Source organism: Epinephelus lanceolatus, chromosome 22, assembly GCF_041903045.1.
Source record: "Epinephelus lanceolatus isolate andai-2023 chromosome 22, ASM4190304v1, whole genome shotgun sequence".
Classification (NCBI taxonomy): domain Eukaryota; kingdom Metazoa; phylum Chordata; class Actinopteri; order Perciformes; family Serranidae; genus Epinephelus; species Epinephelus lanceolatus.
In genome coordinates this window covers 38740433-38756730 of record NC_135755.1, presented here as the reverse complement: position 1 = coordinate 38756730, position 16298 = coordinate 38740433, and the positions used below count along the sequence as shown (strand labels likewise).

General features: G+C 39.1%; 1 protein-coding gene and 1 pseudogene across 2 annotated transcripts in view; one reads left to right on the top strand and one right to left on the bottom strand.

Annotated features, from left to right (window-relative positions):
* Positions 1 to 16298, bottom strand: part of sorcs2 (sortilin-related VPS10 domain containing receptor 2) — a 1194681-nt gene that overhangs the window by 664546 nt on the left and 513837 nt on the right. The gene's annotated exons all lie outside the window — the stretch shown is intronic.
* Positions 10 to 3618, top strand: LOC144459780 (uncharacterized; annotated as a pseudogene). The gene is made up of 3 exons (XR_013488577.1): positions 10 to 548; positions 741 to 1044; positions 1662 to 3618. The product of XR_013488577.1 is annotated as an uncharacterized LOC144459780 (transcript).

The window sequence follows — 16298 nt, the reverse complement described above, 5'->3', positions numbered from 1 at the left end:
CATGGGGCGCCTACTTTATCCACTAAGCCACTGACGCCCTGGCAAAATACATTTATTTTATTTTATGGCCTTGATATTACAGTTTTTTCCAATTGCTAACACACTAAAATGACCTGCATAGCACAATTATTTAAACTGATACACAGAGAGCAAAACCTCTTCTCAAGCTAAGTGGCCAATATTTGTGCCACCTGGCCAAACACCTCAATGGTTAATTGTTACCACTTCAATCAGGAAGTAAGCACTATAAAAAGACCACAGGTGAGCACCTTTTTTTTTACAACAACAATGGAAGACGTGGCAGAGAGAGGAAGAGGAAGAGCGAGGGTGAGAATGAGAGGGAGAGGAAAAGTGAGAGGTAGGGGTAGAGCTGGTAGAGGAGTTCATGGCCAAAGAAGACAACAACTTTCAAATGAAATCAGAGCAACCTTAGTTGATCATGTCATCAACCATGGGCTGACAATGCGAGAGGCTGGACAGAGAGTGCAGCCCAACTTGTGCCGTTTTACTGTTGCCTCTTTAATCCGGACATTTAGACTGGAGCACAGGTATGTAACCAAAATTTCTTTCACACTATGTAGTACACCCCATGTCATAGTGTGTCAGTTGGGTGACACCTGTTTACTTCATGAATGGCTGATGTCATACACTAACTGTACAAGTTTCCTGTACAATTTACTCTACTGTGGGGGGAATATCTTTAGGCTGCATTGTCCAAGTCCTATATTGTTTTTTTAAAGGACTGAGAGACGCAACCATGGTGGAGGAAGGGGCCAAATGTTCACTGGGGTACAGGAAGCTGCCATTGTAAACTTGGTTTTGGAAAATAATGAAATCAGATTATGAGAAATTCAAAGCCACATCATCCAAGACAACACCATATTCAACAACATTCAACGAGTCAGTCTGTCCACATTGGCTCACATTCTCAAGCGAAACCAAATCAGAATGAAACAACTTTATAAGGTGCCTTTTGAGAGAAACTCTCAAAGAAACAAAGAGCTCAGACGAGCATATGTGGATGTAAGTACAATATTGACTGCAGTACACTACACGCAACACTGTTTCCCAGTGTACTGGATAACACCATATTGACTGATTTTTGTTCTTTGTTTTCAGGGAGTACTGGAAATGGATGCTCATGCAATCCCACATGAGTTCATCTTCATAGATGAGGCTGGGTTCAACCTAGCAAGGACCAGAAGAAGGGGAAGAAACGTCATTGGCCACAGAGCCATTATAGATGTTCCTGGCCAACGTGGTGGGAACATCACAATGTGCGCTGCCATCTCCAATACGCATGGTGTCCTCCACCGTCATGCCATCCTTGGACCATACAACACAGCCCATATTCTCAAATTTCTGGACAGACTCCACAACATCATTCATACGCTCTGGTGGTATGAGAATGTTGTGGAGTCTGTCCACAACATTCTCATACACTCTGGTGGTATGAGAATGTTGTGGACAGACTCCACAACATTCTCATACCACCAGAGCGTATGAATGATGCAGACCATCAAAGAAACCAGTATGTTGTAGTATGGGACAACGTGAGCTTTCATCGTGCAGCCCCAGTCCAAAATTGGTTTGCTGACCACCCACCGTTTCTCGTGCAATACCTCCCACCATACTCACCATTTCTGAACCCCATAGAAGAGTTCTTTTCGACATGGCGGTGGAAGGTATGAGACCAGTAGCCCTTTGTGCGCATGCCTCTTGTGCAGGCTATGGAAGAGGCATGTGATGAAATTGATGTGGGTGCGATTCAGGGATGGATAAGGCACTCAAGGCGCTTCTTCCCTTGATGTCTGGCAAGGGAAGATATTGCCTGTGATGTGGACGAGGCGTTGTGGCCAGACCCAGCTGTGCGGCAAGATGCTGCCTAATTATTTTTCTTGCCTCTTTTTTTTTCTATATATTTTTTCTGCACATTTTTTCTGCAATTTTCTTTTTCAGTTTACTGTTTTTTGTGAGCATATTTTTGTTCACTCCAATGTAAATATATCTGCTGTGCATATGTTGCACTGACTTGTTTGGTGAAAAATAAAAAAAGTAAATGTTTCAACAGCATGTGTGTGTATCTGCAAATATTTCCGTACACGTGAACAATCTGAAGAATGTTCTACAGTTTGAACTATTTAAGTATTATGGCAAAGCATACTAAAGATGAGAGTGCTTTTCATTATGCCCAACAGTGTGTAGCTGGTTAGACAAAAATCTGATAATATGAATGACGTGTGTGCCATTTGGTGCAAAAGTTTGATTTTGATAATGCTATATGTAGTTTTGGTTGCAGTGCTTCATTTTGCAGGATATATGAGGTATTTTGCAGTTTGGGTGTGTGGTTTTGTGAATTGTGTTAAGTATTTTGATAAAACCAGCCTAGTTTGCAAAATTGTGTTTTAGCAATTGGAAAAAACTCTATTTGTCTACACTTTACAGTAGTAAGAAAAACTATTTTGTTCTGATTTTCATTGTTGATCTGTTACTGTAACTGAGTATGGTAAGAAATAAATATTTTCAGTCTGCAGCAATCTGCAATCAGTGTTGTCTTTGTTTGTTGTATTTGTGTACTTTCTCTGTATACCTCAAAGTAATCATGAAGAATGTTGTGGGTTTGACAATATCTTTTTGTCATCTAAATTATCCCTTACATAAAAATGTCTGGCAAAAAAGTCTAGCACCAGACCAGCTATTTCCTAAAATAGGGGTTTTTACAAATGTATTTTGTATTGATCACTGTAGTGTGTAACTGACTGCAATAGTGTCTGATCATTTGAAGACTGTATTAGTGAGATGAAAACAAAATAATAAATATGTGTATATGTTTTGACTGAAGTGTATATGTTTTCACTGAAGTGTGTCATTTTGCAAACAATCTAGGAGTTATACAAATTGAGAGTGGTGTTTGGATAATTGTGTGAATATTTTGAAAAACGGAGCCCTGTTTTCAAAATTGCGTGTAAACAATTGAGAAAAACTGTAACCTGTCATATTGTTGAGTTATCAAGGACATTTTCGTGCTTTTGCGTGTATACAGGAATGTTAAAGATATCATTGAGGAAAACGAGTTGATGTGACGTTGTTGAATCAGGGAATTTGTGTGTCCACCATGGAAGGGATCCTAATTGACTTAACATTGGCATTGTTTCCGTGGTACCGGCACGTAATTTCAACCCATTACGTGCTGCCACCAAGGAATGCAGTGTTAAGAGGTCGTGGTCATTTCACGTATTTCTGTGAGATCAGGTTGACCTATACACGTGTCTTTATTTCCTAAACCTAACCACTTGCTTCTGTTGCCTAAACCTAACCACATGCTGTTATTACCTAAACCTTACCATGTGCTCTTGTTCCCTTAACCTAATCACGTGCCTTTATTGCCTAAACCTAACCACATGAATTTATTGCCTAAACCTAACGATTAGGCATGTAACGATATATTGAATTACGCGGTGTCGCGTGGGAATACCACGGTACTTATATAGCTGCATTCTCCTACAGAGCTGGTAATATGACAGTGTGACTACATTCCCCACAATCCTTTGCATGCAATTGTGCTTGCAGGTGAGAGCACACTGAAAAAATGGGAAATAACAGGTCTTTCAATTTACAAAAATGAAGTACATATAAGTACCACAATTCATTTTCAATTAAACCCCAGGTGTTTATTGCTAATGTTGAATGCACATGATTCTCTTGTGTTATTGAATCGTGATTGAATTGAGTACTAAAATAAAAATAACTGGCACATATTCAAAAAAGGGCGCAATGACATGTCATTGGCCCTTGGGTGACAGGAATGCACCAATGGCAAACACCAACGACAACAGGAAGAGGTGCCGCACAGTCGGTGCCCGCGCAAGGAAGTTTCATGTTTCTGCAGCCAGCCAGCCACACATCCCTCTCTGCAGAGACTCAATTACTGAAGACATAAGTACATTAAATTGATTTATGGTCGTGTTAAGTACATTGACATGGTGTATGTTATTGAAACAAATACAACCGACTGTCCTTGAAGCAAGTTTCCGCCTTGCGCAGTGCCTAGGGTGTTAATTTCTCAGCCCTCAGCTAGCTTGTAACGTTATAGCTTGTTAGCCATTCGGCATAGCACTGCAATACCTTACTGCCTTTCGGTTTAATCAAGAGCATTAAAAAAGGAGTTGTCAGTTGGTGTTATAAACACGGCACAGTCCGCCACAGAGAGAGAGGAGCGAGCGGCGCTGCCAAGAAAACGCCATTAAACAGAGAACACGCACTGAATGAGGGTACCTGTTCGACACGTTACGGCGGCTCCCCTCCTTCTCCGTGGGTCACAGTTAGGGGACCGAACTGAGACCGCTAACAGACCGCTAACGGCAAACAGTTAGCGGCTAACTAGCTAACTCTCCCTTCGACCCTCTCAGTTCGGTAAGTTAGTGTTCTTCTCTATAGATTTTCTCCGCGGCCGTGCGCCATAGCAAGAAGCCACACATATCATGTGAAACAGCGGAATCGTAGCTTTCCGACAAGACCACTTGTCAGTAGTCCAATGTTTTCACAGCGAAAAACAATGATAAATTTCACCTAAAATGATGTATAACAGAGCTTTCATACAGCTTTGCACACACATTATTCTTGGATGGATTACTCGCGAATGCAGGCTCGCACAGAAATGCCACGCATATCACATGAAAGCGCAGGACCACACACGTCATTGTGCTGTCATCCCATCACGTTATAAATCCAGATTAATTGTCTACAAAATAAAAACCTGACGAATTTCTTTACAATCCATTATACAGATCTTGTTATCAGTCACTTCATATAGTGAGGAATATCGTATCTTACCACGTCTTAGGCTTGCGTGTGTTTCTCCCTGTCTACCCACATTTGTAGTCCGGCTTTCAAGATGCAAATATCTCCATATTGTCCAGTTGACACTCCATCAAACTTTGTATGACAAGACCAACTGCACCCAGATAACTGTAGCCTAATTATGCATGCTGACAGGGCAGTAGTCACCATATACATTGAGGGGGACACGTCCCCACCCCCCAATGCCCACAATGCCCCCCAATATATAACTGAAACTGAAAAACAACAACAAAAAAACGTTCAGGTCAGGTCAAAGAGCAGCACGGAGCACAGAGAAGTAAGTCAAGATCATGTCGACAAGAAAATGTCCAGATTTTTTTTTTTTTTTTTTTTTTACTGTAAACAAAGTGGCAAATATTATCTTGGAGGACATCATTGTACTATTTTTCTGTTATCTTAGATGTAAATATTGCATGTTTCTTTCAGATAAAACACATTTTTGACTTGTGAATTAATCAATGGAATTTCTTGCAATAATGAAAAAATACTGGCAATCATGTCCGCCTGGCACAAACCACATGTTTTGGACAACTGTGAAGTGACAGAATGTCCCAGCATCATGGTTCTTATATTGCCAGATTCCAGAGAGTCTTCCCTCTTCATATATGGCAGAATATGTCAACATGGTAAGATACATGTTAAAATGTAAGAATTTAGTCACACAGATTTGTTTTTTTCATTGATATAAAAATTAATATAAAATACAGGCACATAGGAGGACATGTAAAGATGGCAATTGTCCTGAAAAAACAAAACAAAACAAGATATAGCATGTGTATATAGCCTTTTATAATGACTGTGATATAAGTTAAAAGTAAAGGCAGTAAAAATACCCCAAAAAAGGCCTAGGGCCCATAGGGTTAATGTCTGAGTTTTTATAACTGATAGTGTGCACGAAATAAACGTTCTGAGTTCTCCTCATAACTTTAGTGAAGTGTCAACAGATCAACACGTTTAGATCACGTGTCAACTCTTCCTCATTCATTTAAAGGGCTCTGTTCTTCACGTCATTTCTTCTCACTTCTCTCTCTAAACTCCACAAAACCACCTACTGTCTGACTAGCGCCGCCTAGTGACTGAAACTAACACAAAGCTGACATTATGACAGGAAACAACAAATGAGGAGATTATGATTGAAACATCATTTAATGACAGCAACTAAATTAAGCCCTTATATAGCCCAAACCATACACATAATGCAATGCAATTTAAAGCAGGATGTCTGAAAATAGGGCTCAAGCGGTTAAGTCGGTTTGAAATTATTTTCAGATTGCCATTGTGTCCAATATTGTGCTGTATTACAGAAAATGCTTCATAGTACTATTTAATAGTTAATGCCTGTTGCATCGTCACTTTATCATTTTGTCTGTTTGTAGTCATTTAATTAACTAAGCAAACCACTGAGTTCACATTACTGATGCTAAATATTTTCTTTCATAGATCCGTCATTCTATATTTGCACAGCATACACACTCAAAGGCTTTTTTAAGTGTTGTCATTTTTCTCTTTGTTTGTGTTGGTGTTCAAGCCTGAAATCTGCATTTTTGTGGCACTTTGAGGTTCATTTTCCAAAATAATTGAAGTGTTCATATTTTGGCTGGAAAATATCAATTGTTTGTTTCTTAATTGAGTATAACTCAAAATATAGATCTGTTTTACTCAGACAAATATTCCACTTTAAGTAAACCTTTATTTAAAACAAATTTAATTGTTGTTTAATGTTAGACCATATATTTAAAGACCTGTTATTTCATTTGTAACTTTTCACATGTTTTGAATTTTCTTTCTTGCAGTGAACCTTTTTGTATATACCTGAAATGCAGATTTGAACTTTAATAATGTGATTAATGATGATCTTATGTATGCTACAGGACATGAAATGTGGAGTTGTAAGGGGTGCAAAGAAACTGTGACAAGTAGGTCCAAGCTTTTGCATCACTACAAGTTAAGGCATCCACATTTTGGACGTAGTTCTCGTTTTCCATGTACATACCTGCACTGTCCATGCACATTTAAGACGTGGAATGCCCTTATCGTCCACCAAAGTAAAATCCATTCAACAGGGGTTAGTCACAAAGAGGAAGCAATATTCAGTTGCCACCTTTGTGCTTGTAGTGATTTAGCATCAGAGAGGGATTATTTTGCTCACATAAATGCACATCTCAAAAGAAGTGAGACGGTCAGTTGTATGTTTTTAGGTTGTGACTATAAAACAAATGTTTATAGTACATTTAAATCGCATAAAAACCGAAAACACTGCCATCACACATTGGTTGATTTTAAACCTGAAGTAGCTGTAACTACGAGGATATCATCTGTGAATGAATTGGAGGCTAATAGTCCAGATTGTGTTGAGCAGTCAGATACTGTGGTTCCTTTAAATAGTCATTCTCACACTGAGGACTTGCAGAAGGTCATTGAGCAAAGATTTGCAGCTGCTTTGCTGAACTTGGAGCATTTAGTTCATGTGCCAAGCACAGCTATTGATGTCTTTTTAGGGGAACTCCATTATTTGATTTGTGCACATTTTCCATTATCTTGTGACATTGTGAGAGACATCTTTCGTCAGAGAAACCTCCCTGTTGATGAAGTAATAATCAGAGAGGCTGTTGAAGCAGTGTGTTCTGGTAATCCTGTGCAAAGGTCCATAAAAAAAGGTGGCCCTCTAAGTACTGCTCATCTGCTGAAGCAGTATTACAAGGAGAACTTCAGTGTTGTAGAGCCAGTGGAATACATTCTTGATGTTAAAAACAAACGCAGTTTTAAAACTCAGTTTAAATTCGTCTTAACTGGCTTTTTACTCGTGAAACATTTATTGCACATCAGTTACAGTACTTGCGTATTGTTTGACTATATTGTCTATCATTTGATATTTTCTCTATTGCTTATTGTCACATCATGCTCTTTACAAGAAGATTTTTCATTGTGTAATCCATTTTTGTTGCACTTACACCGGGAACACACTGCTTGCGAATGCGCCGCGAAGTGCATGTGCGAAGCGATTTACTCGCGCCCGGAAGTGAATCCTTTAACACCAGAAGCACAACTGGACCAGAGCTTGTAGCTGCTGCTTCAGAGGTGCTTTATTGGATAACTTAAAATAAAACGTAAAAAATGTGGACATCACAGGTTAAACTGAATGAGGAAGTGACAGATGTGTGTGTATAGATGTAGTCTGTACATGGAGGCTGTTCTGTGCAGCCAGTGGCATCTAGAAAGAGGTTTTATGTGGAAAAATTATGCCTTTTCCTGCCTGTTCACTCGCACTTGCTTGCGACTTGTGGAAAAAATAGGTCAGAAGTGAAAACTATCGGAGGGAGTGCGCGAGCCGGAACGCAGCTCCGCTACGCAGAGTGGGTGGTGTAAAAGGACACATTGATTATTAACATGGGAGCGTATTTGAAGCGGGCTTCGCTATGCAGCGCTGCGTGAGTAAATCACGGGCAGTATGTTTCCAGCCATAGAGTATTGGACTAAAAACAATTAATTTCATAGAATTTAAAGAAAATGTACCATATTATGTATCATTACCTGGATATGAAATGACATATTGGAATATGAGATTTTGATCATATTGCACAGCTCTAATGCCCAATTTTATATGTATTTATTCTTTTCTAGATATGGCTTGGTTAATAGGTCTTATATACTTCACTTTATTTACCTATGTTTCTCTGTTTTGTACAGGGCATGGATGAAGAAGCCACTGAAGACACCACTATTGGGATTTATATTCTTAAAGAACATGCTTCAAGTGATGAACCAGAGGACATTGGAATTGTCCTTGAAGGCAACAAGGTGTTGCAAGATCTGGATAACGTAGCATTAGCTGTTGCTATGCTGTTCGGACTGATGTATGCCCTGAACCTTAGCTACCCTGCTGACCTCCGCTACACTTTCGAAGTGATCCAGAAGATTTTCATGGAACTAGATGGCGGTAAACTTTCTAACAAAGCAACCACTCTAAAGAACAGGCTCTTTCAGTGAAAAAGAGCCTTCACTGAAATGATCTGAGGTCTTGTCCATGTACCATTTGACTCAGTTTTCCTTTTTTCCTTTTTTCCAGCAAGTTAATTGTTGATAGACATTTTCTTTTATGAATCCCTTATAAAAAAAAAAAAAAAAACTGTTTAAAATGGGGTTTGTAACCATTTTTGCTGTTCTGCGTAGGGTTGCACAGTATACTGATACTAGAAAAGTAAGTTTACAATCTCTTTTATGAATCCCTTGCAAAAAAACATTTGCAAGCACTGCACTTTATGCAAATTTGCTGTATTCCGTTTAAAGTTAACTAAAATTAATGTTTAAAGATTCACTACAAGGAAATGTTGGTACAGAACTCTGACTGCTTTTTTGTCAATGCAATTTATGATTTTGTACTGTTTTAAAATGGGGTTTGTAAACATTTTTGCTGTTCTGCATAGGGTTGCACAGTATACCGATACTAGAAAAGTACCGTGGTACTACGCTATGGTACGGTGCTATGATATGAGGTCATGTCCATGTATCATTTTTTGTTGTTTATCACTGTAAATCAGAAGACCTTTTAATTGTCCACAAAGGCATTTTGTCATTAATGTACCATTTGAATGATTTTTCATTTCTTCTGCAAGGTCACTGTTGTAAGTTAACATTCTCTTTTATGAATCCCTTGCAAAAAAAAGTTTGCAAGCACTGCACTTTATGCAAATTTGCTGTATTCTGTAACGTTTAAAGATTCAATACAAAAAAAATTTGGTACGGAACTCTGACTGCTTGTTTTGTCAATGCAAATCAGTTTACATTTATGATTTTGTAATTGCACACACTTAAATTTTAGAAACAGTGTCTAATATATTTGGATAGGGTTAACTTAACAAAATCAAGTTGGAATTACAGACATAATACGGGTAACAGGGACATAATGAAATTGCTTTAAAGTAACATAATACCTTTGAGTAATATTACCATGAAGAAATCAAGTTAGAATTACAGATGTAAATCAGATACCCTTGAAATGATTGAATTACATTCACATTACTCAATAAATTAGTTTTACAGTAACGAATAAAAATCATGTTGAATCAACATGATTAATGTAAACAGTCTTAATGTGAATTAAATATTTTTGATTTACAAGCAATAATTGATTGAAGGGAAGAGGAAAAATTATGTCACTTTGCCTTATTTTGATCAAGTGGGACCAACGTCCACATTAAAATTATGTAAATTCAGTGGACTTTTTCTTTCAGTGCAGACTTGTGCAGCTCAGCCTATCAGCCTTCGACTCTGACCCGTGCGTGACCAGAAGAAACGAGACAAGTGAACAGAAATGCTAATGGCGAATAAAAGTAAGGAGATCAAGATTAACCCTGTGGGTTAATCTTGATCTCCTTACTTTTATTTGGGATCTGTTCTGTTCTTCTCTATGGATTTTCTCCGCGATCGTCATAGGGAGAAGCCACGCATATCACGTGAAACAGCAGAACCGTAGCCTTCCAACAAGACCAAGCACTGGTAGTCGGTAGTTTTCACAGTGAAAAACAATGATAAAGTTACACTAAAATTATACATAACAAAGCTTTCATACAGCTTTGCACACACATTACTCTTGGATGGATTACTCGTGAATGCAGGGTTGCACAGAAATGCCATGCATATCACATAAAAGCGCAGGACCAGAGCTTTCCTCTCCTCATCTCCTGTTCTGAGAAAGTGTTAGGGTCTCCTTGATGTCAAGATTGTCAACCTGGTGTAAACAAATTGAGTCAATGTTTGTTTTTGAGTTTTTCTATGACTTCCAGGAAGATGGCTGGGCTTTATTTATTTTGGTTTTCTTTTACACACATCTCTACCCATCTCTCTCTCTCTCTCTCTCTCTCTCTCTCTATCTCTCTCTTTGTCTCTCTGTGTATCTGTGAGTGAGGGACAGTGTGTTTTTGGGTTTACATTATTTCTAATTTGTTAATTTTGTTGTTGTTGCAGGGTCTGATTGTTCTAAGTTCTGTATATTTGATGAATATTAAGACTGCTCTATCCTCATTATTTGATGTCATTCAGATGATGAGTAATAGTACTACACTACTTTTGTTCAGAGTAGGTTAAATGTTTCCATTTTCATATTCTGTCACTATAGTTTTAATTGACATGACTTTGTTATGGCACTTTAATGTCTGCAGTAATGGGGTGGGGTGGGGGGGGGGGGGGGGGGGATAAAAGCACATGTTCAACTGTGTGTTGATTTGTTTATGATACGCTTCCAAGTTAAAAATAACATGCTGTACACTGTACATGCAATAATTTTGAATAAAATAGCTATCTTTAACAATAAATTTTCTCTTTTTTCCCCTTGTATAAATATCGTGATATATATCATATTGTGGACTCTTTATCGTGATACTATCGTATCGTGAGTTTCTGGTATCGTTACATCCCTACTAGGGATGTGCTTTTATTGCCTAAACTTTGCCACATGCTTTTATTGCCTAAACCTAACCATGTGCTTGCGTTGCCTAAAAACAAAAAACAGAAGTGTAAGACACAATAGGTTAAACAGGGGTGTGACAGGGTGTCCCATAACGTCTACTACAGAAAAGGCACCCATGATACAAAGTTCATCATATGGGCATCAAAAGTCCACTGAAGAAGTGACACTATGTGATGAGTTAGGAATAAGCACATATTGTAAGGATACCTCTTTCATGGGCTTCAAACATGTTGTCATATTGGTGCAGTTTCATGAGAGACCAGCTCTGCCGTGTCTCCTTTTGTCACTCCAAAAATCACATGGACATTGTAGTAAATAAACATGGTGTGGCTGCTCTTCACCCTCCCACCTCTACTAAGATGCAGCATGAATTGGTTTCGGAGCTGTGATGCTGTCAATACAGGCTGCTGAAGTAGGCTACTTTTTAATTTGCTAGACTATGTAATAATGGCAAAGGCCACTTCTGCTGGTTTGCACTGAATCAAAGAGATTTGAGCTTGTACACCGGACCGGAAATCGACCCAACTCTAGTTAGGGTGTGTCAGTTGTCTCAGCCAAAGTTTATTTGCTACAACCTCAGTATGTCCCATACTGTATCTTAGTTAGCATATGCGTAAAGTATTATAGTTGTCATTAACCTAATCTTTTCACTTTTTCACAAAAAAGATATAAAAATCTTGCTGAAACCTCACACAATTGCAAGCCTATCTAAATGTGTTACATTTAGCCAGATATTGTATATATATATATATATATGTATGTATATGTTGCCATGTCATTCTCAGCATCTAGACGGGAAATACCACCCTCAGTCTCACTCTGAAACACATTCCTATGTGACCATTGTAGACAACGGATAATGCACCTGCCTGGGGATGAGGGATTAAATTTAGCTGCAGCTGTATGTCTGCACAGTACCTCAACACTTCGGTTTCCCTTAAAGTTTATGGATTTATTCTACATGTTCCCTATAACGGGAACTGCCCACTGGTCTGACAGCCCATTGGTTCGACATCCCATTGTTCCGACCATATTAAACCCATTGTTCCGAAGTCCGTTCCGAAATCATCATGATGCCCTGTGGTTAAGGTCTGGTTAGGTTTAGGCACAAAAACCACTTGTTTAGGGTCAGGAAAAGATCATGGTGTGGGTTAAAATTAAAAAGAAAGTGACAAACACATAAGCCGTGAGCCTGATCCGCCTCAAGCCTTTCCCAGCTGACCCAGAGCCGGTCGCGGCACACCATACGCCCGCCGCTAGCCGTTCAGTCAGCGGACAGCCGGACTAATGGGATGTCGAACCAATAGGCTGTCGGACCAATGACATGGACGCCCCTATAATGTGTGGTTGGCACAGAAGTGCAGAGAATAATCATCAGAGAGGACTACAAGTCTGGCTGTTATCAACCACCAATATTTTTATTAGTATTATTATTATTATTTATTGTTTAGTTATTTATCACTCCATCTCCCTGTCTTTCCCCACGGTAAAACTCCTACTTCAGCAGTGTATACACACACACACACACACACACACACACAGACCAAGACTGTAGAATTACAATACTTGCACCACTGACGCAATTCATCCATCTGTACCTCCTTTTTCATGTCATTTGTCTATAAACTATCTCGTTCCTCTTAAACGAGCATACTCATTGTCAATCAATCGCCAGTGTCTGGTTCATAGGCTTTCGTTCACAGTGAGCGAGGAGGAGACAGAAAAAGGAGGAGGATGAAAAGGAGGAAGAGGAATGAAAAAGAAAAGAGAGAAGGGGAAATGGGAGGGCAGTTGCAATATAAATACCACCTAATGCAGTGTTAATATTTATGATGGTGTTGGTGCGGGATTTAAGTCACTATATATGAGTAAGAAAGAGAGATGAAATGGCTTGGGAGTAAAGGAATACACGGGGACTTAAAAAGAAAATGAAAGAGGAAATAGAAAAAAGATAATAAAAATAGAGAGATGGGAAGAGAAACAGATGTTAAGAAAAAAATTAGAAGGAAAATACTCTTAAATAGATGAGACACTGAACAATATCACTGTGGTTTGTTTGATTTTTACCTTAAGCAAGATATGACACTGCAATCAAACTTGCTACCTACCTACATTTGCTGAAGAATTAGATTGTATTTCATGTTTTTACCCTGAGGCACAGCCATCATTCAACAAGCTAGCTGGAGACGTCACTAGCATGGTTCATCTCTGTTATTGGCTTGTTTGTCAGTAGAATGTGTTGAGCAAGACTGGGTTTACTTGGTACAGTAAAGCAGGCTTTGTTCTTTGATGGCTGTTTTGTGCAATGACATTATTTTTTTTACAGCCAGTGTATGAGATGTTGTAAAGAGAGTAGCGCACAAATGTACACACAGACACACACACATAAAGAAAGACTCACAAATATAAAACATCACACAAACTCCTCCACCCATCCAGATCACTTTCTCCCGAATGACGGTGTGTGAGCAGGTTAAAGTATGTGTCTTTGTATCTTTTATTTTCCTTGCATACAGTGACTAAATTATCATGTTTAACAGCACCTCAGTAACAGCCAGATAAGTTACTGCACTATAAAAGTAACCAATTACCTGGAAAAGTTACTGTAGTGTTAGTTTTTTAATGGAACTGTATGTAATGAAACTCAACTGTATGTAATGAAACGCATCATTGAATATGTTAAATAAATGAAACTGACACTTAATAGAATAAATCATTATTATAAAACATTGTACACTTATCTACACTATAATGCATTGTTGTGTGGGACAACACAACAGACACAGACAAATTCAGTATTATACAGTGGAACACCAGAACACAATAGATGGTTTAGAACTTGTGACATTTATTGCACAGGCCACAAATGGCCAAAAAAATATCTAAAATAAAGTTATACTTCTCAAGCAATCTGAATCTGCACACTGCCTTTGAATCGTCCCCCACTTGAAGTCGAATCTTTTAATCCTCTCTCTTTCTACAAATCTTTATTGTATTCTTTCCATATTTCGCCCACTGGTAAGTGAAATAGTTAAAGAACCTCCATTAATTGCGCAATTTAAATGTGAAAAGTGTCACTGACTGACCGTCACCTGTGTGTATGCGGAGAAGGAGAGCGGCGGAGGGAGCGAAGCTGTGGAAACATCCTGCAGTCCGACATACTTCCATGCATTTAAATAGCTTTTTAGACGGATATATATAGAAAAAGGCGACATTTAGAGAGCAAGCCCAAATAAGCAACTCCACTTTAGTAACAAGCCCAAAAAAACGCAACCCGCGATACTAATATTTGTAAGCGACTTTACAAAAAACAAGCCCACACAACAACCCTGCTTGTGTGCATGTGAATACCTGCCCTACTGTGCCTCTGATTGGTTTATGATGAAATTTTACTCTCCCTAAGCCAATCATCATCACTTATGCGGTTGTCTCCCCCTCCCTTGCCCCTCACCTGCCCTCACCAAAGAAAAAAACTTGCTTGGGTGAAAGCTGCTTGAGTGACCTCAAGTAAAGCCGAGTAACGGCGCATTTTATTGTGAGTAACGGTAACAGCGTTATAACATTGGAGACAGTAACTTTTTTGATTACTCGTTACTGAAAAAAGTAGCACCGTTAGTAATGCCGTTTATTTATAACGCCGTCATTCCCATCACAGGTGACTCATAATAGTGTGAGTAGACAGAGTTTGTGTTTTTCTATCTGCAGGGCTCCAGACCGCACCTATTTTTGCTATTACTATTAATGTATGAAGAGGAGAGCTGTCAGTGTTTTTCCAGCTCACAGTGAATAAATCCTCACATTTAATGGTGCCACAGTAATGCTTTAACTTTACCATTACTGCTAAAAACAACTGTTAATCAGAAGCTTCAAGTTCACAGCAAAATCATCAAGACTTCCAGCCAGACATGAGTTAGGTGTTTAAAAAAAAACCACACCAGTAGTTCCACTTTGGTTTATTTAATCATAACAATATTTTGTTTAACTTTATTATTATTACTAACAGTAGTGACTTTATTTAACTTTATTGCAATAGTTGTTAATTTAATAATTTTGTGTTGTAGTAGTCTACAGTCATTTTCAAAAAATCTATTTAAAAAAATCACAATATATATTGTGTACTTGCAGTTTTGACAGAAGAATTGGAGTTTGGGATTTGGGATATATAGATACAATACCAGGAGAGGAGCCATTATGAAAGCCGTGAGAACTAAACAGAGTAAAACGTTTGGTTTATGATCTAAAGTGAAGCTAACAGCATCAACCAGCCTGACATTATATTATACTGTTTTAGCACCGTTCCTGTTCACACTCTACACAGCAGACTTCAAGTTTAAGTTTAAGTTTATTCACTTTATTAATCCCCCTGAGGGGAAATTCAATGTTTTCACTCTTGCTTGTCAATTACACACAGGTCTGAAAGACACACACATGCACATTCAGGACCTATACATGCACAAAGTGGAGAGATCTCAGAGTGAGGGGGCTGCCCTTTGGTCAGGCGTCCCGAGCGGTTGGGGGGTTCGGTGCCTTGCTCAAGGGAGGTGCCCAGGAGGTGAACTGGCACCAGTCCACGCTCCATATTTTGGTCCGGACGGGGACTCGAACAGGCGACCCTCCGGTTCCCAACCCATGTCCCTATGGACTGAGCTACTGCCGCCCCCAAACACAACTCAGAGTCCTGCCACATATAAAAATACTCTGACGATACTAGCTATTGTGGCTTGTATCAGGAGTGATCAGGAGCGAGAGTACAGGGACCTTGTGGATGCCTTCAGGGACTGGTGCAGGTAGTGCTGTCTCCACATGAACACAACCAAAACCAAGGAGATGGTAGTGGATTTCAGAAGGAAGGGGTCACCCTATCAACCAGTCTCCATATAGGGGGAGGACATTGAGGTGGTGCACACCCACAAAGATCTGGGGGTCCTCTTGGATGACAAGCTGGACTGACACCCTCTACACTGCGAACACT